General features: G+C 51.4%; 1 protein-coding gene across 1 annotated transcript in view; it reads left to right on the forward strand.

The window, feature by feature from the left end:
* The first annotated feature begins 1342 nt into the window (after window positions 1–1342).
* LOC101917439 (BCL6 corepressor like 1) overlaps window positions 1343–24016 on the forward strand; it is a 50261-nt gene continuing 27587 nt past the window's right edge. Inside the window, 4 exon segments of the mRNA XM_055817992.1 lie at window positions 1343–1787; window positions 4197–4344; window positions 5179–5294; window positions 23578–23676. The gene's annotated coding sequence lies outside the window, so the exon portion shown is untranslated.

A 24016-nucleotide genomic window follows, 5' to 3' on the forward strand; every position in this document is an offset into this window, starting at 1 on the left:
CTCCGGTGCCCCCAGCCCTCTCGCTGGTGCGAGGGCGCTGCCGGGCAGCACGCAACAGCGTGTTACTAGCCTGGGGCTCATCCCACAGCAAATCACAGGTCTGTGCCAGCTACCAGGGGGAAATTAACTCTGTCCCAGGCGGAACAGCTACGGAAGGGATAAGACATTTTCCAGCACCAGCCGGAGCGTTTGCTTTTGTGCCAGGCACGTGTGCAAACCCGCAACGAGCAGCCGTGACAGCGGCGTTCAGAGTCCAGCCCGCTCGGGCTGCGAGAGGACGCGCCGCGTTCCGAGCGGCCCCGCTCGCCCAGCGCCCCCTTCAGCTCAGCTCCCCCTGCCCCGCACCCGCCCCGCACCCGCCCCAGCCCCTCCGCGCCCCGCTGGGGTCTCCTTCATGTGCCCACATGCCGGAGGGGGGGGGGGGGGGCGGGTCTGGGGCCGGGGGCGTCCGTGCCCTGGGGAGCCCGTCCCGGCGCGGGCACGGAGGGGAGCGTCGCCGAGCCCCCCGGAACGGCGAGCGCGGCTCGGGGAACGCCGGCCGAGGCGTCCCGGGGCAGGGGGGGCGCGGGGGCCTCCAGCCCCGCAGCAGGCTCGCTCCCGGGGCTCGCTCCCCGCCGCCGCCCGCGGGTGCGTCCGCGCCCCCTCGGCGCCGGGCGAGGGGCTGCGAGGGAGCCCGGGGGAGGGGTCGGGCCAGGGCCCCTTTCCCCGCGGGGCTCCGGCTGAGGGCCGGGGCGGGGGGACCCCGGGGCGGGCAGCGGGGCCGGCGGCGGCGGCCCCTCCCTGTAGCGGGGCGGCTGCCGGCGGCGGGGCCGGGGCGGGGAGCGGAGCGGCCGCTGAGCGCCGCCGGGCCGCGGCCGCGCCGGGGCAGGTGAGCGGGGGCCGGGGCGGCGAGCGGCGGGCGCGGGGGAGGGCGCCGGGGGGGGGCGGCGGGGCCCGGGCCGGGGCGGGGAGCGGGGCCGGGGGGGCCGGAGCCGCGCTGGGGGCCCGGGGGCAGCGCTGCCGGGGGGCGGCCGCGCCGTGTCGGGAGCGCCGGGCGGTGCCGGCTGCCGGCACTCGGCTGCGGCCGCGCTCCCCGGGCCGTGCCGGGGGCTGGCGGCGCTGCGGGCCGGAGCGGCGCCGGGGGCGCTTTGCTGCGGGGGGCGAGCCCGGCGGGGGCGGCGAGCGGGCCCGAGGAGGGGCTCCTTCCGCCGCGGCCCCGGGGGGGGCGGCCCGGGGGCCCCGAGAGCCGGGGGGGGGGGCGGCGGCGGCGGCGGCTGGCGCCTCCCCAGAGCTCCCCCGAGCCTGCCGCTGCCCCGCTCGCCCCGCGCAGCTGCCCCCCGCAGCCGGGCCCGCAGCCCCCCCGCCCCCGGCCCTGCCGTGACGGCTCAGCCGGGCCCGGTGCGCCGGGCGCTGCCTTGGCGCGGGTGCCGGTAGCCCCGGTGCGGGCAGGGAGCGGCGCCTGCGGAGCCCCCGCGGCAGGGGGGGGTCGGCCGGGCACGGGGGGAGACTGCTCCGGGGGGGATTAGAGAGAACGGGCCCCTCACGGGAGCGCACATGCTGCAGGAGGCTTTTTTCGGGTAAAATGCAGCTGCCGCTGTCAGGGTGGCTGCCAGGCAGGGCATCGACGGTTCAAGGGTTTTGCTGTTCTGGGCTTTTTCAGACGAGCTCGTTCGGTGGTGGAACTTGACAGTCAGTGAATAACCCACATGGGGCAGAGGAGTTGTCCCAGGTTCGGCAGCTGCAGAATGAGCCCTCTGATCCTGCTGGAAACGCTGAGCAGAAGCCTGAGGAGGGGAGATGAAATAGCAGTAAGTTCTCACCGGAGCAAAAGCATGGAGTTTTGTCCTTGAAGTATGCCTTACCTCCTCAGATTTTTTGCGATAGGATCACAAATTTTCATCCATTTGCCGTTTTCATCTCTTGAGTGCCTCTGGTTTTCTCCTGTGTTGCACAGCTGCACGCAGCTGGCTGGGGAGAGCTGGCTGGCCTCGTGTACAGAGAGCAGCACGCGTCCCTCCAGCTCAGCCAGCCCTGTCCGCAGGCTGGTGCTGCATTCCGTCTTTTTCTGAATGCTGGATGTTCAGCGGCCACAATTCATTTTCTCCCTTGTGAGTCAGAAAAGTGACATTGTACTCCTCTGGGAGTACATGGTGTCTTTGAAGGCATTATGCTTACTGCTTTATACTATACGTTGTGTGCCATCCCGCACTGATTCTTGGTGAGTAAAACACGAAGGAACTAAAGTTTGACAAGAAAGTGGCTTGGGGTTTTATTTTTTGATAGATGCATTTGACATTCCTTCTTGTAGTTTGTCTTCATCTGTGAGGTCCTTGTTTAATTAAAAGTAGTAGTTAAATTCCAGAAGGGAAACTGAAACTAACTTGATGTCAGGGACATGCTGATCTGGGGAGAGATTAGAAGTACTGGAACAGTTGTGCGTATGTACCATAAGAAAAGTGTTGTCCAGAGGTTGCTATAGTAGTAGTATGAAGCCAAGAGGATGAGTGGCAATTAAGTCATTCCTGTGAGCTCACAGTGTGCCACAGGCAAACCTCAAGATGTTCCCTGCTTTGGAGTTTGTTCCTCTCTCTGTTGGTGGTGATTAGTTGGAAAGCAAGCCTATAGAAAAGCCTCTATCCTGTCCTTTCACCCACATTTTGGGCATGTAATGCACAAAGATGAAAGATTTGGAAGGGGCAAAATAACTAGTTAACAGTTATTAACTAATACACAGAATACACATGATACTGAGGCAAACGACTCAGGGGAAGGGTATGTGAGGGTGAGAATAAGTTAAACAACTAACAAATAAAAAAAATAATTTGCAGTTGCATTAGCTAGGACCCTTCTTCTAGGTGATTCATGTCTTTGCTGTGCCAAATTATACCGAATATACCAATAATCAATATCCTGGCTGCCAAAGTCTTCTAAAATTATTCTCAAAATTTTTTTGTTTTATGAGGCTTAGAAGTTCCTCTAGGAGGCCACACATCCATGGGTCCTCCTCTAGTACGAGTCAGGAATGGCCATTCCTCCTGGCACAAAATAATGAATTTTCATTTCAGCAAAGCCTGTGCCAGGGGTATCTTTTCCCAGTTCTCTAAAACCTCAGCAAGGGCTGCCCCCCTTCCAATGCTGGGTCTATTTTCCATTCTTATCAGATTGATTACCTTCCTCACCAGTCTGCGATTTTTAAAATTTAAATGCAAGAGCACTTTCAGGTCTGTGTCTGGAATTACCCATGTCCAAGTCTCATCAGGTGATTTCACCTAGTTGCCGGCAGCTTTGGTTTGGTATAATCACAACTTTGTTAAATTTGGTTTGCTTTAATCACAACTCAGAGCTGGGCTACCACCCCAGCGAGTGGCAGAGCAAAGGGATACAGCACGGCTTATATACACTTACCAAATCATTAGTCAGTGTCCGAAGTTTTTAGAAGTTTCCTTTGGTCGTGTCAGTTCTGCAAATCCCTCACCTGACCCTGTCCCAGCTGACTGATCTATTCGGTTCCAGTCTCTGCCTGGGTTCCAGGCTCCTCCTCGGATCGTGATCTCTGCCAGCTTTAACTCACACACTCCTTCAAGCACACTTAGTCTTTGAACAAGCAATTCCTAGTCACATCTACTAATTTTTCTAGAAATTGTGCACCTGTGTGCACAAATGGATGATCTGTTGTTTCTCTGTTCTCCCACTGATTAACTGGACTGGGTGTTAAACCAGGCTTGGATTAGGGCTATACTGGGGACGAGGCCTGGTTCTGCCACTTTAGCTGCTTCAGCACTTTAAATTTCCTAATTCAAAACACATTGTCTTTAACAAGCAATAACAGAACAATGGAGAACAATTAACAATGGTTTGGCCACTGCTGATGACAATTGCTGTTTCTAGTGTATATTGCTATATGCCATGTTTATGAAACCTGGATCTGCGGGAATAAAAATGTTCTGTTTCATGCCCACAGGTGAGCTCCCTGAGATGAGCATCCACATTTTAACAAGCCTTTAAATCAAAGGCTGTAAACGAGAGTCAGTCTGCACAGCCAGCTGGGAATCTTCTGTTGTTCCAGGCACATCTTTTTGTCCCGTTCAATACCTTGTCTGTGTGATTTGCCTTTTTGTCTGTCTTGTGCTCTCCTGCTAAAGACTTCATAGGCCTCAGTCTTCTGATACTGCTCCAGCTCCCGCATCTAATGCTCCTTATCTCTGTCTGCTCTCCAGGAGTTTCAGGGAGTTGCCTCCCCTTCAGGAGGAAGGGAAGAAAAACAACTTGCCAGATGAAGTGCTGATCCATTTCACCTGTGCAAACAGGAAAGGAGTGAAGAAACAATGAGAATGTACGTGAGATGCAAAGACACAGGATTTCTGGGTAATATTACTGTATTCTGGTGTGTGTCCGTCCCTTGTTTTTTTAAAATTCAAATCACTATTCTGTTCACTCTTTTTTGTTAGATCTAGAAGTAGCCTGCTGCTAAGCTGCTCAACTGAACTGAGTATCACCTACGCAGGGACTTCAGAATTCCCTTTCTGTGCCAGGATTAAATGCTGCCAAGCAGGAATGCGTGAACAGATCAAGCTTTAACGTTCAGAGCTGTAACCGTGGGGTTCCAATATGCCCCACAGACAAAAATGCACTACCATTCTACAACCACACACTTTTCCCATCTGAGAGGCAAACAAAACATCATGGCTATTGGAAAAGAGTAGCATAAAGATAAAAGAGCCTAGGTGATATCAATTTAAGCTATCTACGTTTAGGTTAAAAGAAAACTTCAGGCTAGGAAGGAAAAAAAATATTTCACACGTGCATAATAGAATGAGGTTAACTGGAGAATTCTTTAGGGGAACCGATGAACTGAAAACCATTTAAGGAATGGTCACAACACTTGCTAAAGGGATCCTTTCCAGGAAAAAAAAAAAAAACTTGAGCAAGTTTTTTTACCCAATGAGTTTAAAATTCAATGGAAATAAGTATTCAATCAGAGTGAACATTAGTCACTGGGTATGCCTTTTATTTTCATTATGTCATCGCAACAATACATGCAATAGTTATAAATTTCATGCATTTGCAAACCTGTTTTGATGCTGCTGAGGACACAGTTAACATTCTGGATTGGGGTGCAGATTTAATGATGCTGGGTTTGCATTTCTTTTGGACACTGTATTCTTCCAGAAGACATTAATTCTCCTCTTCTGTCTCCAGCAATGTGCTGCTGCCAGAGTACAGTAATCGACTCAAAAACAGAAGAAGTTTTTCCTCAGCTTGTGTCTTGGATGGATTGTTTTGAATCAGTAAGAAGGAGTTCTACTGAGCTACCTGTAAGTAGATGTCCTAGGTTTTCTAGCACAGATCTATACAGTTCTATAAATATTTCTTTATATATATATATTTCTTACAAAACTTAAACAAGAAGAATGATTTTTAGGGTGTTTGCTCTATGACTATAGTAATGGTCTTTTTCTAGGGGAGACTCACCTAGAAAAAAGTTTGGTCAGCTCGACCAGTCCTTATTTCAGCCAATTCCAGTCAGCTCAGCGGTCCTTATGCTCACCACGCACGACAAGAAGTAGCAGGACTACAAGGCTGGAACAGGGGAAGTGCCAGACTTTCCCTTCAACTGTTGTATTGGACAACTAGTTTGCTAGCTGCTGCAGCTCAGACACTTTTCCCCTGGGTTGTGGGACACTAACCCACACGCGGTAGTATACTATGACTCCACCACTTGCTTCAGGAGAACGAATTCATATTCGTTAGCTAACCAAAACCAAGCTTACTCAGCTTCAACAGGAATGTTGGGCTGTTGTATTAGGGATGGGGGCTCCCAAGCAGCAGTGGCCTTCAGTGCCACAGTCAAAAAGGGCAGGAGAAAACGCAGGGAAGGAAGTACTCAGCAGCCTTTCCCTGGCCTGCTATAGGCTAGACTCACCATTTTACTCCAAAAAGGACAGATGCCCTGGGGTTTTAAAAAGCAGCACACAGAATAGAGATTTGAACTCAATCTCCTTCTTCCTAGATTAAAAAAAAAAAAATATCTGTCTCAGGCATGATAACAATATGTTAAGGGCAAGGCGTAGAGGGGCAGAATGTCTTACTCTCTTCCCCCCCTCTCCCAGCAGACAGCAACATCATTCTCACTACAGATGTGTTACCAAATCAACCGCTTTACCTATGACACACATCCTCAGTTATGGTTAACATGCTGTGCCTATGCACCATTTTATAGTATCTCTGTATAAGTTACATTCTGCAAGCTTAGTGAAAAGTGACAAAAGGAACCCTTGTTTTTTGCATCATCCCACTTTTTGTCCAGCCATCGTAAAAACTTTTAAGCATTTTGTCCTTGAAGTATTTTCAAAAGCTTAAATGTCCTGATAAATTCATGTGATGCCATCAAATTGCACTGTGACTTAACTACTGCTTTGCTGTAATTCATAATTCCAGGCTTCCCTTGAATTTGGAAGGGCTTTGCAACATTGCCATATAACCTCTGTATTTCACCCCAAGAGAAACAATTCTGACTGGGAGTGTTCATGTCTTTGTCACATAAATGCCAAGGTAAAAACCCTAAAATGTTCGGTAGCATCAGAAGTGCCCCACAAACTGACCCATTTTGTTGGGCAATTCTTTCTATTGTGGCCAGGGTTTCCACAACAAAAACAAATGTTTGATGGTGGACGTGGATCCCAGGGGTCTTTCATGTAACTAGAAGTTTTTTGTAAAAGAAAAAAAAAAAAAAGAAAAAGGAAAACATATGCATGTATCTATCTTCTTAAAACAAACATCTCTACAATGTTCCCATAACCTTCAAAGAACATACCTGACAGTTACTTGACTGGGTTGTATTCACAGCAAGACTGTATCATCGTAGCCTGTACTTTATCCTCTTTGGTAGCATTGTCTTCAGCCAGGTTGTCAGTCTGTTGATCAGGTAATTATTATTTGATGCTCACGTTAGGCTACAAATAGGCTTTGTTTCTACCTTGCATCAAGACTTGTGTAGCCAGTCGCATTTTCTTCCAAGCGGACTGAAGCTATGTTTGGAAAAAAGTACACCAGGCAGCATTTTGAAGCTGACCTTTAAGCTCCAGACTGGTTGAAGAAGCTAGCCACGGTACATTTAACTGAGATGCATGCAAGTAGCATTATTTATGTTTTGCAGCATCAAAAGGACACGCAACCTAAGAGTTGTCGCAGATGCTTTTGCTTGCTGAAATTCAGCTTCAGACCCAGAAGCACTAAACGGAGTCAAGCTTTTGATAATTCCTCAGCAAGGGATTTAAGAATTTTCTGTTGGTTCTGGATTTTCTGTTGGTTTTTGTCTGCCCACAAACTCTGCTTCTGGCCAGGAAAAGGAGTCCTTAACAGCAGCTCTTGCCAAGTGCAACGGAACTGCAGGCCCAACACGTACTCAGAAGCTACTCTTTGTTGATCTTAAATGATTCCAAAGCCATCCTCAGCGCTCCTTTTCTAAGCAATCACCCTTTGACACCCAAAAGGAAACCTTTGGGATCAACGTGTCCCCAGGGAGGGCTTGACACAAACCCTCTGCTCAGACCTGCTGTCCTGTGATGCCTGCCAGCAGAGCTGGTGACATGAGTGCTCCTTCCCTGTCTCCGTTGAGGATAATAAGGATAGCAAAGCCCTCCCGTTTGTCTTGTTGATGGGATTGGGGCTTACGCAGCTTGAAAGGCAGTGAGGGAGTGCTAACAGGCAGCCCTGCCAGCCAGCCTGAAGGGCAGGGGGGATGTGAAAAGCAGCTTGGGGCCGCCTGAGAACTAGCACAGGCATTTACGGAGGGAACGCGTGGGAGCAGGGTGTTCTCTCGCTTTCACTCTCTGGGAACGTGCAATCCATTCCTTCCCTCAGAATCTCTCATCTCTAAGTGAGAGACAGTCAACGTTTTAACTAACGTTTTACAAAACGCCTCTTTGTAAATACCTACACCTACACATACACATTCTGTTAAAGTAGCAAAGAGTATGCTTCCCATAAAGAAGTACCTGAAATTTGAGAAATTTTGCAGACTCTTTGATGACCATCTGAATTGTGGACCTGATCACCTGATTGGTGGATCCCATTTTAAACTCTCTTTAAAGAAACGGAGATTTAGGAATGATACCACTATGGAAATAGGCAGCTAGGCATTTCACAGGAATTAGAAAAGACTGCGTCAGCTACAGCTGGTGGCTATCAGCTCCAATATTTTGAAGATTAGTGGCAAACTATTTCAAAAACTTGTTGACAGCTCTTTTCTAGAAATGTAATGCTTATTTTAAGAAATCATTTGTGCAGTGCATTGCAAAAGTTGGAAAAACCCCACCATTCTTCTTCCTTGTAAAAGAAAGAAAAAAACAGTTTACAGTTCTCTTCCTCTTCATTGTACTCCTCATTCTCATCTTCACCACTGAAGTGTATAATCAGTGTAGAGCGTGTTGGTCTTAAAATAGTCTCTTGAATTCTGTGTGATTCTTTATGATGGGCTGGATGCAGAATCCCTTCCTGGAGACCCTGTTGCAATGCAGCAGCTACAGAAAAGAATGTTATATTTATTTTGTTAGGGGGAAGTAGAACATGAAATCCGGGTTCAGACCAGCAGGCGCAGTTTTGAAATCATTATCATGCTGAAGGAATACTTAAATGGACCAGTTGTGCCTTTTAGGAAAACTCGTCTGCAGTGGCTGGCAAAAAAACTTCTTCCAGCTACAGAGAATCTGAAAAAAGATGGACACAACCTCCTCTCAATGGACAGGGGAGGCACTGCTGAATAAAGCCTTTAGACAGCATAAAAAGCATGACTAACCCCTGATTTCTCATTTCTATATAAAAAATGCAAATCTAAGGAGTTCTATAAAAATGAAAGAAGTGTTGTATTTTATTTGGTTTTAAGCTTTTTGTCAGCTTTCCCAACTTAAAGACTGTCCATTGCATGTTTAGTTAGAGCTCCCAAAACAGAAGCCACATTTCGTAGTGTAGCCTAAGCCCTCTGTACTGCTGGCTTGTGCCGAAGCAGCAAAGGTATGAAGAAAAACCCCAAAACACCATTGGTGAGGGGTGCGTGTGCTTGTTTGACACAACAGTTTTATTGTCCAAGGAGCTGCATTTTAAAGATGGATCTTCAGTTTTTGAAAATCGCAGGCCAAGTTTACACTGCAGCACAGTGAAGGTGTCACAGAGGTACCTTGGTGCCAAGAACCCAGCTCAGCAGAGTTGTGAGCTTCTCCTTTGCCTCATTTAACCTGCTTCCTAATAGACCGAGTGCTGGCCAAGTTCTGTGGTTCCCAGTGCTCATCCCAGCTTGACCAGAGCCAGATCAGGAGTGTCTACCTTATGTGGCTACAATTTCTGAAACTTCCTGCACAGCATTCTGTAACTGCTGTTAATACTCGTAGCTGTATTGGAGTAAGGGTTATTTGTAGTGTGCAAGTAAAAATGCCTTGTCAGTTTGTGAAATCTGAAATGGACCTAAGGATAACCCAGTGATCTGGACGGTACCTCCATATGGACCACATGGCCCATGGACCGAGCTGCAGCATAGGGAAACTCCTGACGTCTGGTTCAAAGCAAGCCTCTTCCACCTGGTTTTGCTGCAGGTTACTATCTCTGTTACTATGTCCTGCTGGCTGTCTTCTCGTGGCCATTGTGCCTCCTCTGTTGACCGGTTCTCACTCAAGTACTCAAAATGTGCTGTTTCTCCCAGCTCCTTGTACCACGCCACTATCATTTTTCCCTTGCCAAGCCCGTTCTCGGGTCATGCCTGATCTGTGCTTAGTTGAGGCTTCAGCTCATCTCCAACTCCTTCCTGTTCTACATCGTGCAGCCGCGTGCATCCCCTTCCCCCATTGCACAGAAGGTCCCTTTTGATATCTTCTGAAGCATCTGTCCTGCCACTGTGCTCAGGGGCAGAACTTTTCTCTTTCCCTTCTTTCAGTTTAGCCTAAGATGGTGAAATCCCCGCAGATTGTTTGTTCCCCTATTTCCTTTATGTTGCATTTCTCTCCAAGCATCACAAGACTCCTCCCCTTCCTGCTCCAAGCCACCTCTCATTCTCTTTGGGTATGACCCTGCTCTCTGTCTTAGCGTCTGCCTGGGTCTCCCTCCATTATACAGTATTTCTTCCATCTTACGGTTTGTGTCTTTTAGCAGGTTTCCCCTTCTTCTCCTGACCTCTGATTTCCCTAGTTTGTTTGCTCACTTGTGCCCTCATATGTGCAGATGGGACAGTTGCTTCTTTTTCGCAAACAAGCTACCTTGCTCCGATTTCTCCTGGGTGCCTGACCCTTCTTTCCTCTGTCTGGAGGATCCTCACTGGCATGTTTGGGCTGGGGTGAGGATGGCTGGCAGCAGCTGTGTTCAGAGGTGTCATTCAGTTCCACATCTTGATCCCTTGAGCTGCTGCCTGGTAGATCCCTGCGTGGCTCGTTTCAGCATGAACGGATGGTGCAAGCTGCTTCTTGTCCTGTTCAGTCCTCCTGTCACCAGGAGGTTTTTCAGGGAAAAGGCAACCGAGGGAGATTTGGGATCATGTGTCACTTTCAGCTTCTTCCCACTCTCACCCGCTGCACCAAGAGCATTGCTGTGGCTCTATGCCTGCTTTACTTTCGTGTGTTTAGTATTTCTCTGAAGCGAGAACCTCTTTGACAGCATCTCTCTCTGCCTTTTGGCATCAGTCCTACTTGGTTCGACCAAGTCCACTTGTTAGCACAGTAGAGCCTCTCTTCCTTTGTTGCTTTTTCCCTGATAGGACTTGAGCAGCAAAGCTGCCTTAATGCTTGAACACCCAGTGCTGCACGATTGGCTGCAACGTTCTCCCTCAAAAGCTCCTCCAGCTGATGGTGAATCTTGGATGCTCATGGATCTCTGGATTTCCTCATGTTTTCCACCCGTAATCATACTGAATACCAGCACCTTCCTGACAGAGGGAGGGGATAATCACTTGATGGCACTGTCTGACGGCCCTGTTGGCAAACCTCTGCTCCCCTGCAGGGCACCCCAGCTGCCTTCTTGTTTGAGGCTTTCCCCCTTGAAGCCGCTGTGTGCCGGTTTATGAAAGTTATATGAAGCTATGGGGATGCCAGCATTGTAACAGACCATCATGAAGAAGCTTGGTCTTGCGGCTCACTACCGGGGTCTGGAGGCTCCTCTGGAAGGGGAAGAAGAAGAGTGGAGGACTCTTTTGAGGGGTGCATATGTGTGCAAAGACACCTGTGTGAAACTCTCAGGGTAGCTAGAGGTTTTTGGCAATAACATTGTTTAATCTGAGGATGAGCGTACCGTGGATTCTGTCCCAAGGCGCTACTGATGTCTTCTAGCCATCTTCCAGGCACAGGTGTAGCATTTTGGGTATTGCACCAAACCTGCCTGACAGCGAAGCTGCAGATGGCTCTTTTTCAAGCATGGTTGAATGCGAGCATCCCAGGGAGAGTTACTAATCCTCTGTTTTTCTTTTGTAGGCAGAGTGGCCCCGTGAGCCCCAGCAAGTCCCGGTTGGTGACGAGCAGCTGTCATGATCTCTACAGCACCTCTTTACAGTGGGGTGCACAACTGGAGCAGCACAGACCGGATTCGCATGTGTGGCCTCAACGAGGAGAGGTGAGGTGCGTGGGCGGCGTGGTAGGGGAAGGAGGAAGAGAGTGGAGAAAGTGCGTTAGGGATTGGGAAAGGCTACGGGAAGGGAGCTGGTGCTGGCTTAACCTGTTCTTCCTGTGGTGTAAAATGGACTGAGGTGCGAAAGAGCTGCAGGGAGGGGATGGGTGTGTGGTTAAACAGTGGCATTCTGTGCTGGTCCCCACATCCCGTGCTCCAACAAGGAGGGCGCACAAGCAGAGCATGCTGGAGTTCTCTGCAGAGGAGCTGCTGGCTGCGTGTAGCTGTAGTGCATCCATGATGTTGGTGGGTGATGAGGCTGAGTCGTCTGCATGTGCTGTTGGCTTCAGCAGACGTGTGCTCTTAACTGCCAGAGAGGGGAAGAGCTTGACCCGCTGCGAGCCAAGTAGCTAAGACCTGTCGGCGGTGACCCAGGAGGGTTAGTACAGACCAAATGATTAGAAGGGAGAGTTGTGACATGCCACCAAATAGGAGATTAGGGAGGATTAGTGACTGGGAGGCAGAATCGATCAAGATGAGTTCTTGGCCTGCCCCGTGGCTTTGCATCACCTTTTTATTCCACAGCTCTTGGGGGAGTTCTCAAAACTGATCAGTTTGTGGCTTCCTTGAGGCTACTACGTGTGTTCATTGCATTTGCCAGAGCCAGAAAAGTTTGACGGGCTTGAAGGCAGCACGCACCTGTCGTTCCTGACTGGGTGTTGAGGCTTTTGGCGGCGAGTCCTCCGAGGGCCGGTCAGAAGAGCGGTGGGACAGGGAAGAGTTCAGACTGTGGCTTGAGGCAGACATGCGGGCAGAGATCATCTTCAGCCCTCAGCAGCCGCTTGGCCTGCTGTGTGTCCCTCAGATAAGAGCTGGGGATGGCGTTGCCCTCCGCCTCTCCTAAACCACGTGGAGCTACTCCTAGTTGACAACAAACATCAAAGCTCGGGGTGCGAGTGAGACGGGCACACCGGGCCGGCTGCAGCCGAGCGCTGTCCCGTGGCTGCCCGCCCCGCTTGGGGCCAGGTGGGAGGCAGCTGGCACCGGCTGGCCGTGCCGTCCCCGTGCCCTGCAGCCGGGTGTGGCGGGCTCCCCACGCCGCGGCACGGGCCGGCCTGTGGAGGAGCCCCGGTCGGCGGCATGCGGGGCAGGCCGCAGCACCGGGGCCGGGGCTGCCCTCGGGGCCGTCCCGGCAGCTGACAGGGCCTGGGCCCGGCACGGGGCAGCGCCGGCCCCGCCGCCCTGGCAGGTAGCCGAGGGCGGGAGGAGGCGGTGCCGGTGGCGGGGAAGGGCCGGGTCCCGCTGTCCAGCTCCCGGCCGCTCGCCCGCCGTGCCGCGGGCAGCCAGCTGCGCTCGGGCGCCCCCTGGCGTCTCACCGGCGCGTCGCCCGGCTGTGTGTGGCGGGCCCCGGCCCCGGCCCCGGCCCCGCTCCGCCCGCGCTCCGCCCGGCCGGCCGCCGCAGGGCTCCTCGGGGACCGGGCTGCGCCGGCGGGCTGGCTCCGGGACCCCCGCTCCCCGCCCCGCAAAGGTCCCTCTCGGTCCGGCGGGGCCGGGTCTGCCCCAGCGCGGGGCTGGGCCCCGGGGCCTGGCCACGTCCGGGCCCCCTTGTGCGGCAGCCCGAGCCCCGCCGGCTGTGCTGAGGCGGCCTGGCCCCTGCCAGCCCGGCCCCCGCGCCACAGCCCGGCCCGGCCCCCCATCTCCCCTCGCTAGTGACAGGCCTCTCCGGCCTGCTGTGGCCGGTCTGGGCTGGAGGGGCCCTGCCAAACTGCTGCCGAGGGGGCAGGAGCCCCTCGAAGGGACCAGGCTGTCACGGGGGTTGTGAGGCAGCCCGGAGCGCGGTGCCTGTGCTGGGGCTGCGGGAGCCTGAGGAGAAAGCTGGCTCCTGTAGCTTGTGTCCATTACTTTGTGGTGAAAGCCTGGGGGTTAGGGGAGCAAATCCAGAAAAATCATGTCAGCAGCAGAAGCTGAGCTGGAGGTTGGTTCCTTCAAGAGCAGAGAATCCCTGTGGGGTAAATACTGCTGGGGCTACAATTTCCGAAACTTCCTGCACAGCATTCTGTAACTGCTGTTATACTCGTAGCTGTACTGGTGTAAGGGTTATTTGTAGTGTGCAAGTAAAAATGCCTTGTCAGTTTGTGAAATCTGAAATGGACCTAAGGATAACCCAGTGATCTGGACGGTACCTCCATATGGACCACATGGCCCATGGACTGAGCTGCAGCATAGGGAAACTCCTGACGTCTGGTTCAAAGCAAGCCTCTTCCACCTGGTTTTGCTGCAGGTGGCTGTTTGGTTGACCTTTCTTTTAAAAAGAAAATAGCACTGGGAATTCAGTCTGGGGTCTTTGAGAGGGAGAGTGAGAAGAAGCAAGCCTCAGGCAGGGTGAGAGTTTTGGTCTCTGTGAATGTTATCTCCAGGAGGAGATAGCCATGGCAACCGCTGCTGCTGTGCAGATGTTTGCAAAACAAGTCTGTGACATAAGAGGAAAGGTTTGGAAGGCGTTTTTACTACCTTCCCCAAGACTGTTCACATTCAAGTAAAAGTTTCTCTGCTTGGAGATATTCGGAGCCCGCCTGGATGTCATTCTGTTCAACCTGCTCTGGCTGAACCTGATTTAGCAGGGGGTTGGACTAGGTGATCTCCAGAGGTGCCTTCTGACCCCGACCGTTCTGTGATTCTGTGAAAATCATCTTGGTTACTGAGATTTGAGTACATTTTTTCCCCAGTTCCTTCAGCGTCATTTGGAAAATGGAGGAAGGAATTGCATATGGGGACATTTGGAACTTGAGGGGGTGTCATGTTAAGAAGTGAGGTTTCCTCAAGCCCTTTCTATTTGATCAGCCCGTCGGTTTCCCAAGAAAGACGAGACCCTTGTGCCTGACCAGCCTGCCCACCATCTGCGCTTTGACAGACCACCGTATCAGGGGGTGATTTGACCAACCTTTTCAGGGAGCCCCGCTGACAGCGTCACTGAGTCAAATCCCATGTATTGACTACTCAAATCTCTGAGGATTTATACAAAACATGGACTTCACCTGAAGGCTTTTATTATCCAATGTACAAGTCTGTGGTAGAATAAGGTTCAAAGGTTGCTGGTGATAGCACACTGACTGCAAAAGAAGCTGAAAACCATACGGCTAACAACAGCTAGCGTGCGTTAGTCACAGAATAAAGTTCTTGCCCGGTAGCCATTCCTGTGTGGGAGAAGACAAGTTCCGCCCGTCGACTGATCCCTGAAGTTACAATGGAGTCTTCCCTAACTTCTCCCCTCCTTTGTTCACTCTCTAGGCTTCATATGAGCAGGCATATGATAGCACAGATGAGGATGAAGTCTGCTGACCAGTTTTCACATCAGAGCATCTGGGGGAGGGGAAAGAAAAAAAAAGGAAAAAAAAAGTGATGTCTGTTTAGGGCTGCTCTTGCAGCTTTCACTGGGGCTCGCTCATTTACTTGGAACGGTTTCTATGACAGTGAGAAGTCATGTCAAGTCTACAAATGGGAAATTCATTTGGGGTCTTCCCACGGGGTCTACCCCTGTCACAGCAAGACCTTGTCTTCCTATGCACCATGGCCTCCATTTAATAGAATCATAAAATCACCGAAGGGTTTGGGTTGGAAGGAACCTTAATGATCATCTAGTTCCGACCACCTCATACGGGCCAGGACACCTTCCAGTAGACCAGGTTGCTCAAAGCCCCATCCAACCTGTCCTTGAAGACTTCCAGGGAGGGAGCATGCACAGCTTCTCAGGGCAACCTCTTCCAGTGTCTCTCCACCCTCACCGTAAACAAATTCTTGTAATACTGACTCTGCATCTACCCTCCTTAAGTTTAAAACTGCTGCCCCTCACCCTACCACTACACTCCCTGATAAGGAGTCCCTCTCCATCTTCCCTGTAGGCCCCCTTCACGTACTCTTCTGTCTATCGGCCAGCTACCGATAGCAGACAAGGAGCAGTTTACATCAGGGCAGCAGCCCAAAGCCCAGCAAGGGAAGGTAAGGACTGCTGGGGGGTAGTTCACATGCATCAGCACTGGATGACGCAGGTAGTCACTGTCTCCTAAGACAGACTCAGTAGGATCAGAAGAAAAAACAGCAAAACCGGGAAAAGGAAATGCATTCCGGACACGTTTTAGTACTGCCTATTACCTGACATAAAACAGCAAATAGGCTTGCTGCTTGAGAACTGTGTTCAGGTCAGAACAATTCACAGACACATCATCCATCTGGTACCACAGCCCGTTGCTGGCCTGTCAAAGAAAGGCAAGGACATCTGGAGATGAACCGCATAGTTTCTCCAGAACAACACGGGCAGAAAAATGGAGAAGCAAGAGTCCACCAACCCAAATCCCATCCAGCCGGTAAGGAGACCTTCTCCCCCAAAACCCTGGCTACCAGAAACACTGCCATCAAAGTTTGCCTTCCCCAGCACACATTCCTCCCCGCTACGAAGGAAGTGGCTCTTTACCTTTGTGTAGCAGAGAAAGTGACCTTGACGACAGCTGTCACCGATGTGCACCACAACAGCATATAAGGCATAATGGAGCAGTTCTGCAGCTGCCTGAGATATGTATGGCCGGAGATCAAAGCACGGGGGGTACTGCACAAACTGCGGAGAGACCGAGAGGGCTCAGGAAGGATCCTGGAATACTACGTGAAATATCCAGCCAAGACCAGAGGCCAGCAGTGTAGAAATACATCCTTGGGGCTCATCAACACTCGGTTTTCCCTGAAGCAAGACATCATGCTGGTGGCATTGGTGGCAAGAGACTGTTCTTGGCCGAAACAGCTTGGTCAGGGCGGAGTATATGCTTGCCTTCCCACGGGAGCTCTCCTCTCCCCAGAAGGGAACACGAGAAGCTCCACCTGAACAGTTTGTGACAGAGTGCCCTGGTTTGGCAAATCTGCTCCAGGAAGAGAAAGAGTTGCCCTCCACTTGCCTACACACCTTGTGGATCTTCTCGCCAGTGGCATCAGCTATGTTCAGTTGCAGCGTGAGAACCCTGGGCACGCGATCGATTGTAACCTTCTTGAAGGCTGTAACCATCTTGTCACACCTTGAAACCAAGCAGAGAGCCAAGTGCTGAAAAGCACCCTGTCTTGCCCCAAGGCGGCCAGACAACCTTTCCTGTCTCGCACATCCTTACGCTATGCTAAGACTCTTCAGTACCATAAGGCCATATGAAAAAAAAAGTTGTCTCTCATGATTGTGCATTGAAGCTACTTCTGCTCGATGACACGCAGCACTTTCACGCAGGAACAAGTATTAATCGGTTGTCAGTAATCATCTTACTTGCTACATCGAAAGCTGTTTTCACCACCCAGTTGCTCAGGTTTCACAAAGTTCTCCAGAGCCGCGGTGACAGATGAGGCTGCCTGGAGGCGTGAGAAAGGAGAGCTCTGAGCTGGGGGAAATGCCCTCGCCCAAGCACTCAGAAGGAGTTGCCCACAAGACACAGGTGGCTGCCGCTGAGGAGACCCACCGTGACCCTGCAAACCATGGCCAGAGGGAGATGGAAAGAGGGTATGATGCCAAACATTTCCCTCATTTCCCAGAGGTTCCTGGCATTACGAAGAGCTACCTCACCGTGCCACCGCTCAGTTCAGCTACTGACGGTGTGCAGGGTCGTCAGTAATGAAAACAACACAAGCCATCAGCCTAGGAGCCAGATGGGTATTGAGGGAGGGCAAAGAGAAGAAGGGTGAGAGTCCCTCAGGGGTGCTGAGGGGATAATGCATGCTTGTGCAGCTTAAAGCCAGCACCTCCAAGGGAGACCACTGCCATGGCCTTTGCAGAAGGACACCATCCATACCGCTTCCCACCCCCCACCGAGCTCTCTTGTGTTCACAGCAGACATTTTTAAGATAACTGTGTTGATTCTAGAAAGCTACAAGGGGCTTCGGACGCCTTGAAGCACAGTGACAAACTCTCTTACTTTGATATCCAAAGAAATATCCAGGAAGGACAAACAGGAATCAAAAACGGCATTGCAGCTGCAGCACGTGACTGGAAGGCAAATGGAAATGCTCAGCAATAGGGGAAGTCGACTGACTGTGCTGGTTGATGCTCTTCATCCCTACTAGAGCCAGCCACACGCTCATCTCTTTCTCACAGGCAGACAGCAGGGCACAGACGAGTCCAAGGAGAGCAATGCTTGTGGAAACATACCTCTGGATCTCATAAAGCCCCCAAATATTTGATGGATGATGGTAGTTGCTTGAGTAGAGATGTCCCAGCTGGAAGGAAATGGGAAGGCAGAGAGTTACCTCCTCCAAGAGTTTTCCTTTGTCTGGAAGCCCTGGCCATAGGGTTTCCTTGATGGGGATACATCAAGGAGACCAAAAGGCTTGGGAACACTGAAAGGTAGTTTGATTGTGCTTACTCGCTGTGTCCACTCATACAAGCCCTGTGCATGGCAGTTACAGTACAGCGGAAGAATTCACAGGCGTCCCCTGGCATGCCAAGCTTGAAACATTCTCCTATTTCTAAAAAAGAAGAAGTTAGTACTTCAGTCCTATAATAACAGAGGATAACGTGTCAAAGCACCTGGGATGACTTACGCGGGAGGGCATTGATGATGGCCGTGGGCATGATGGCGCTGGCTGACGTGTGCAAGACATCGTTAACATGTGCTTCCATGATGCACATCATGCAGAAGCCTTGCTGGCGACCTGAAGAGCGAGGAAGGGGAGCAAGCTTCTCAGGTTAGAAAAATACCCATAGCAATGGGTAACCTCATGGAGATCTTGGAGTTCTAAGAACAGCCTCCACTCCTCCCAAGGTGCCCCACAAGCCCAGGACATCTTAGTGCACAGTAAACTTTCTTGAGAGCTTCACTGACAGAAATTTTCTGTGCAACCGGCAGAGAGTTTAACTTGCAGGAATAGGGAACGACACCCAGGGCTAGAAGGAGGCATCTTTCTGACAGTGCACACACCTCGATACGACAAGCAGCTTCCAGGCTTGAGTGTTCCAAGAACACTGACTTGGGAGCAGCTGACAAAGAAAGGCTACTTTTCACCTGCCTCTAATTCCAGGTTCTGGGGGTCCTTGGGAAGTGCCCGACAGATTGACAAGGAGATGTTCCTATAAATACTCACAGGAGCCGCTGTGCTCTCGAGAGAGCAGGTAGCTGGCAAGAGGTGGGGTGTATGTCAGGCACTGCAGGACAACGTTGACAAAGCACGTAGTGCCTGGGTTCCAGAGGCCTGCTCCAGCTCTCTGTCTTTGCTGCCACTCCATGCAAATCTTCTCTGGGGGAAAGAGGATCCTTTGTGGCAGAGCCATTCCATCGGCAACCACTGCAGGGAAATGATGTTTGAGAAGAGTTGAGACGGTACTGTTGCGCAAAAGCATATTTGAAAAGTTGAGTTGTCTGCAGGCGCACCCAGGACAGCCAGCTCCAACCCCCAAGCCAGAAACATTGCGGGAAGCCCAACACTGCCACTGGAATTCACTGGTGAGGAAAGCGTTTTGGAAAATGGTCTGTTCACCTGCTTACTTTGCTGGAAGTCCAACAAACCCACACTCTGATTTCTGGGCTTGGGCTACCTGTCTTTCCCTCTAGAGTCTTGCATTATCAGGTCAAGTCTTCCCTTTTGCTGGCTGTAACTTGATGAAAACAAGCAAGCACCTAGCCCAGAAGGGAACCCTACTGACCTCAGGTCATTCTACTAGCAATGTCATCATTCAAAGGCTTGTATAGAATGGCAGAGGAGTGACCAAATGTGTTTTCCTGCGTCCAGTCGAAATGCCCTGGGTAGGTCTGGCTGCTCTCAGGAAACACCCTGGAATTCCCTCGAGGCTGTCAGCACATCAGTATTCAGGGATGGAGCACCAGCCGTGCCCATTGCATTTGGGGGTTCACAAAGCCCAAGCCTGCTGGCGAAGCCGTTACTCACGGGAGTCATTTTCCATTGCAGCCGTTGCTCCTCTCAGGGACAGAGGGGAAAGCTGACCAAGGATGTCAGGACGCGCTCCAGAAAGAGAAGATCAGCGCCAATCCTGTCACCTGATTGCAATGAAATCACTGGAGCTCAACAAAATCATTAAAACCAAACACAAACGAAACCCACAGACCAGCACTCGCCATCAAAAGTGTTCCAGTGGTAACTGCCTGTGGCTACCATTAGCAGCAGAGCCCCCCAGCTCTCCAGCCCACCCTCTTCCACCTTGTCTGCAGGAGTGACCAGCTTTTGGCCGCTACTTTAACAGCTGCCTATGCCGGGCTCCTTTTTCATTCTTCCTTCCCGCTCCTTCAGTGCAAGGTGGGCTTCTGGTCAGTCTAGGCTGGGCTCAAGACCTCCCTACTTCCGTAGCCTAGACTATGGCAAAGAAATAAGAATTAGCAAACAGGAACTCTACCCACAGCGCCTGTCTGACCAGCCTAGAAAGGAGGAAGACCCCAGCACACAGCTTGGGAGGTAGAGATCAGCCTACACTTTTATCCCCTACCTACCTCCTCTAGGATCTCTCCCAAAAGTCACACCATAATTACCTTTGAAAGAGGGTGGAAGCTGAGGAGCAGTCAGCAGTAAATGATAAATGCTTGGAAACAGGTAACCACACAAGCAGACAATGAAGGAGATGAGTTACCCGAAGGGCAGCTCAGCCCAACTGGCTTTCACTAGCCCACTGCTCAGGATGTCAAGCCCTGGCCTGGTGAGGTCACAAGTTCCGGGTGGGCGCCACATCACTGCCCCTTTGTGACACGGGGCTGCACGGGGAGACAAGGTGGCCACGCAGCCGCCCCAGCCTGGGCACCTCCCCTGCAGCCGGCAGCCGGTGCCGCTGAGCTTCCCCACATGCTGCTGGCAAAGGGACTAACCGCCAGCACAGCTCCCACCTCTTCCCTGTGCCACACAGCCAGAGAAGTGAACACCCGCTCAGGGCTGTAAGCTGCCCGTGCACAGCTGTGGCTGGCACAGTCACGTTGCTAGAGGGTTTCTTTTCCACTGGTCCCAGGTACAGGACTGCATCTGTGATGCTCGTGTAGCAAAGCACCTGGGCTCGTACAGGTTCACTGCCAAAGAATTTCATCTGTCCCCCAAGATACACCAAGATACGTGGGGCATCCAGTTTGGCCACAGCCTTGCTTGGGTGGCTTTTATCATCACGTGCCTCTGGGGATGGCTGGTGTTCCCCCTCTCTTGCCTGGGGAGGCTGCTTTTGCCCCTTCTCTGCACAGGGTACCTGGGTATACTCTTGCCCCGTGCAGGGGGCTCTTTATGCCCATGCCTCAATCAGGATGGTGAGCTTTGCTTCTGCCCAGCTTGGGGCACTGAGTTTTGTCCCTGCCCTGCTCAGGGCATCTTGCCTTGCCCCTGCCTGCTGGGAGCAGCCAGTTTTGCCCCTGCCATGGCAGGACCAGCGGGGCTCCAGCACCTTTTCCCTAGGCCAGCTACCAGTGCAGTGCTGGATCTCGCTGTCACACCATGACCTCGCCATCCAGGACAAAGGCAGCTTTGCTCCAAGTCTCCTTCAGCGCTGTTCCTGCAGCTGGCATCTGACAGGCGTAGTACAAAGTTCCCTCCCTGCTGAGTTGGCTGCAGGGTCAGGCTGCAGGGAACACCTGCGGGCAGCACCCAATGCCACCCAGGGAAGTGAAGGATCCCAGCAGCTGGATGTCAAGCAGGGTGTGCCTCTGCTGCCGTTCCTCACTCACACGCTTCAGCTACAGCTCTTGTGCTTGGGCACACGGCATTCCATTATGCTTCTCAAAACGCTGCAGTCAGCAGGCTCGCTTGGGTGAATGTGGCTGAAGAATCCCTGTGCCCCAAGAGGCTCCTTTTGTGAAGGCATCTTGTCTGTAAGATGACCTGGACAGAGTGTTTCCTTATTTGACTTGTATTACTGCTCTGAAGATGCCTAAGGGACAAAAAAAAAAAAAAAAAAAAGTAAACAAATTAAAGGCAAGCAAAAAGAAAAAATTTAAAAAGAAAACCAACAAAAACAACAAAATGTCACTGCTCTTATTAGTAAAGGCAACAAGGAGCCCAAGCAGCACCAGCTGCCGGGGCTTCCAGGGTCCAGAAAGCTCTGTGAGACCTGTGGAGACCCTGTCTGCCCTCATTAGACATTGGAAACACCAGCTTGCAAAGCTCTCTTCAGGCCTGAAGATATCTGCTGCCCCTGAGGGCCTTTGGTGGGCATGAAGGAGATCTGCAGGAATGACAAGGTGCTGCTGACAGGACCCCTGTGAAACTGCTTGGTGTGTTCCCTGAGTGGACCACCCAGGGGGTGAGTACAGCTTGGTGGAGAGAAAACGCAGCAGCCTGAGAATGCAGGTGCAGGAATGGAGACCGTGGTGTGATGTGCCTTGTGTGCCTGGGCTGCTCTGCATCTGCTGGGTAGAGGGAGGACAGAGCTCATCGCACTGCAGTGGTGGCACTCTGTGGCTTGCACAAAGGCACCCAATGTGTCTGCAGGGCTGCCTGGGGTGCCCTCTGCTCTGCCCTGGAGAGGCTGCACCTGCAGTGCTGTGTCCAGTGCTGGGGTTCTCTCCTGGTTTCAGCTGGGATAGAGTGAATTTTCTTCTTAGTAGCTGGTGCAGTGCTGTGGTTTGGCTTTGGTGTGAGAGCAACGTTGATAGCACACTGATATTTTTAGCTGTTGCTGGGTGATGTTTATGCTAAATCAAGGACTTTTCAGTTCCTTAGGCCCTGCCAGCAAGAGGGCTGGAGGGGCACGGGAAACTGGGGTACAGCCAGGACAGGTGACCCAAGCTAGCCAAAGAAGTATTCCGTACCATATGACGTCATGCTGAGTATATAAACTGGGGGGAGAAGAAGGAAGGGGGGTACAACCGGCATTATGGCGTTTGTCTTCCCGAGTAACCGTTATGCGTGATGGAGCCCTGCTTTCCTGGGGATGGCCAAACAGCTGCCTGACGAAGGAAAGCAGTGAATGAATTCCTTGCTTTGTTTGCGTGTGTGGCTCTTGCTTTACCTATTAAACTGCGTTTATCTCAACCCGTTTTACATTCCTTCCCGATCCTCCTTCCCGTCCCTTTGGGTGGGGGACAGTGAGAAAGTGGCTGCATGGTGCTTGGTTGCTGGCCGGGGTTAAACCACGACAATGTATTTAAAAAAAAAATAAAAAAGAAGTGTGTGAATGATTACCCCAGCCCTGCTGTCACTGGGCTCAGCACAGTCACAGGAATGGGCTTGAACAGTGCCCAGGAGTGACCCTTCACTGCAGTGAGCTCGATTCCGGCTCCCCAGAGCTAAAGCCTCTCTGCACTGTTCCGCCACAGCTTTGAATGAAGAGCAAAGGGCTCAACAGGCTTGTTCTGCTTCCAAACCACCAACTCAGGGAAGAGGAACAACAACCTATGTTCAAAATGGCTAGATAGCTATTTCTTGTGTCTCAGATCACAGTGGTGGCGTAACCTTCCTTCTCTCTCATCCTACACGCTTCCCAGCAGGCATTTGTGTTACGTCCTGATCTGGACAGCCCTCGCCACAGCTTCTTTTCTAGGAAATAGGCTTTGAAAAGAGGTGTTCCCAGGCTGAGAGCCTCCTTGAAGCTTTCCAGTCTGGACACCTTGTAGATCATTTTAAATGCCTTTGCTTTTCACATTCTGGTGGCTTTTACAGGTAACAATAGGGATAGGAACATGCTACTGTGGTATGTGATCATTGAGGCACCTGAGAGAACAACTGTTATGGTTAAAATACAAGGGGAGTCCTGCTGCTTCTGTCTTCTTTTTGTTTCCCAAGACAAAGGCAGTTCGGCAGGCCTAAATATTGTCATTTACAGAGCCATTTGAGAAGGTAAGGGGAACACCCAAGGTTTAAAGAACACATAAACAAGAGACTCTTGGGTGTGTGTGTGTGTATGTGTGTGTGTGTGTGTGTGTGTATGAGACATTTTGCTTCTCCCAGACAAAAGCAGTGTCTTCAAAGGTTGGTATCCTTACTGTCATTGCTCATGCGTGATGAGGGCTTATTAATGAATTTCCACTGTAAGGACAGAATGTGCTTCTTACGCCTTCATTACTTCTTCTGCCCCGCCAGGAGAATCTGCAGAGCAGATTTTGAAGATGATACTGCCTTGCAGGAGTATGACCCAAGCACAAAATACTGTGACGTGATCCATGGGAGCTCTGTTACTTGGTAATGGCATGGTAATTCGGCCCAATTACTCATATTCTTTAAATGCAAGTGTATTTGGACTGATCACAGCAGGAGTGGCTTCCAAGGTTTTCTTTGCAGTGCGCATTGCAGCCTGCCAAATTGACATTGATCTTGGAGATGAGTGAGGATGTAAGGTACAGCAAGACTTTAACTTTTGGAGTGAAGTTTGGAAACTGGGCACTTATAGTAGGGAACTGGAGGAGGAAGGACAAATGATGGAAAAGTGACAGTCAGTTGCCAATTAGATGAAACATGCCTCGTATCAGCTCTTTCAGTTGGCCAGTGCCAGTGGAAACCTTTGTTGTGTTGGCATAGGGAG

The sequence above is a fragment of the Falco peregrinus genome, chromosome 13, assembly GCF_023634155.1.
Source record: "Falco peregrinus isolate bFalPer1 chromosome 13, bFalPer1.pri, whole genome shotgun sequence".
NCBI classification, from domain to species: Eukaryota; Metazoa; Chordata; class Aves; order Falconiformes; family Falconidae; genus Falco; species Falco peregrinus.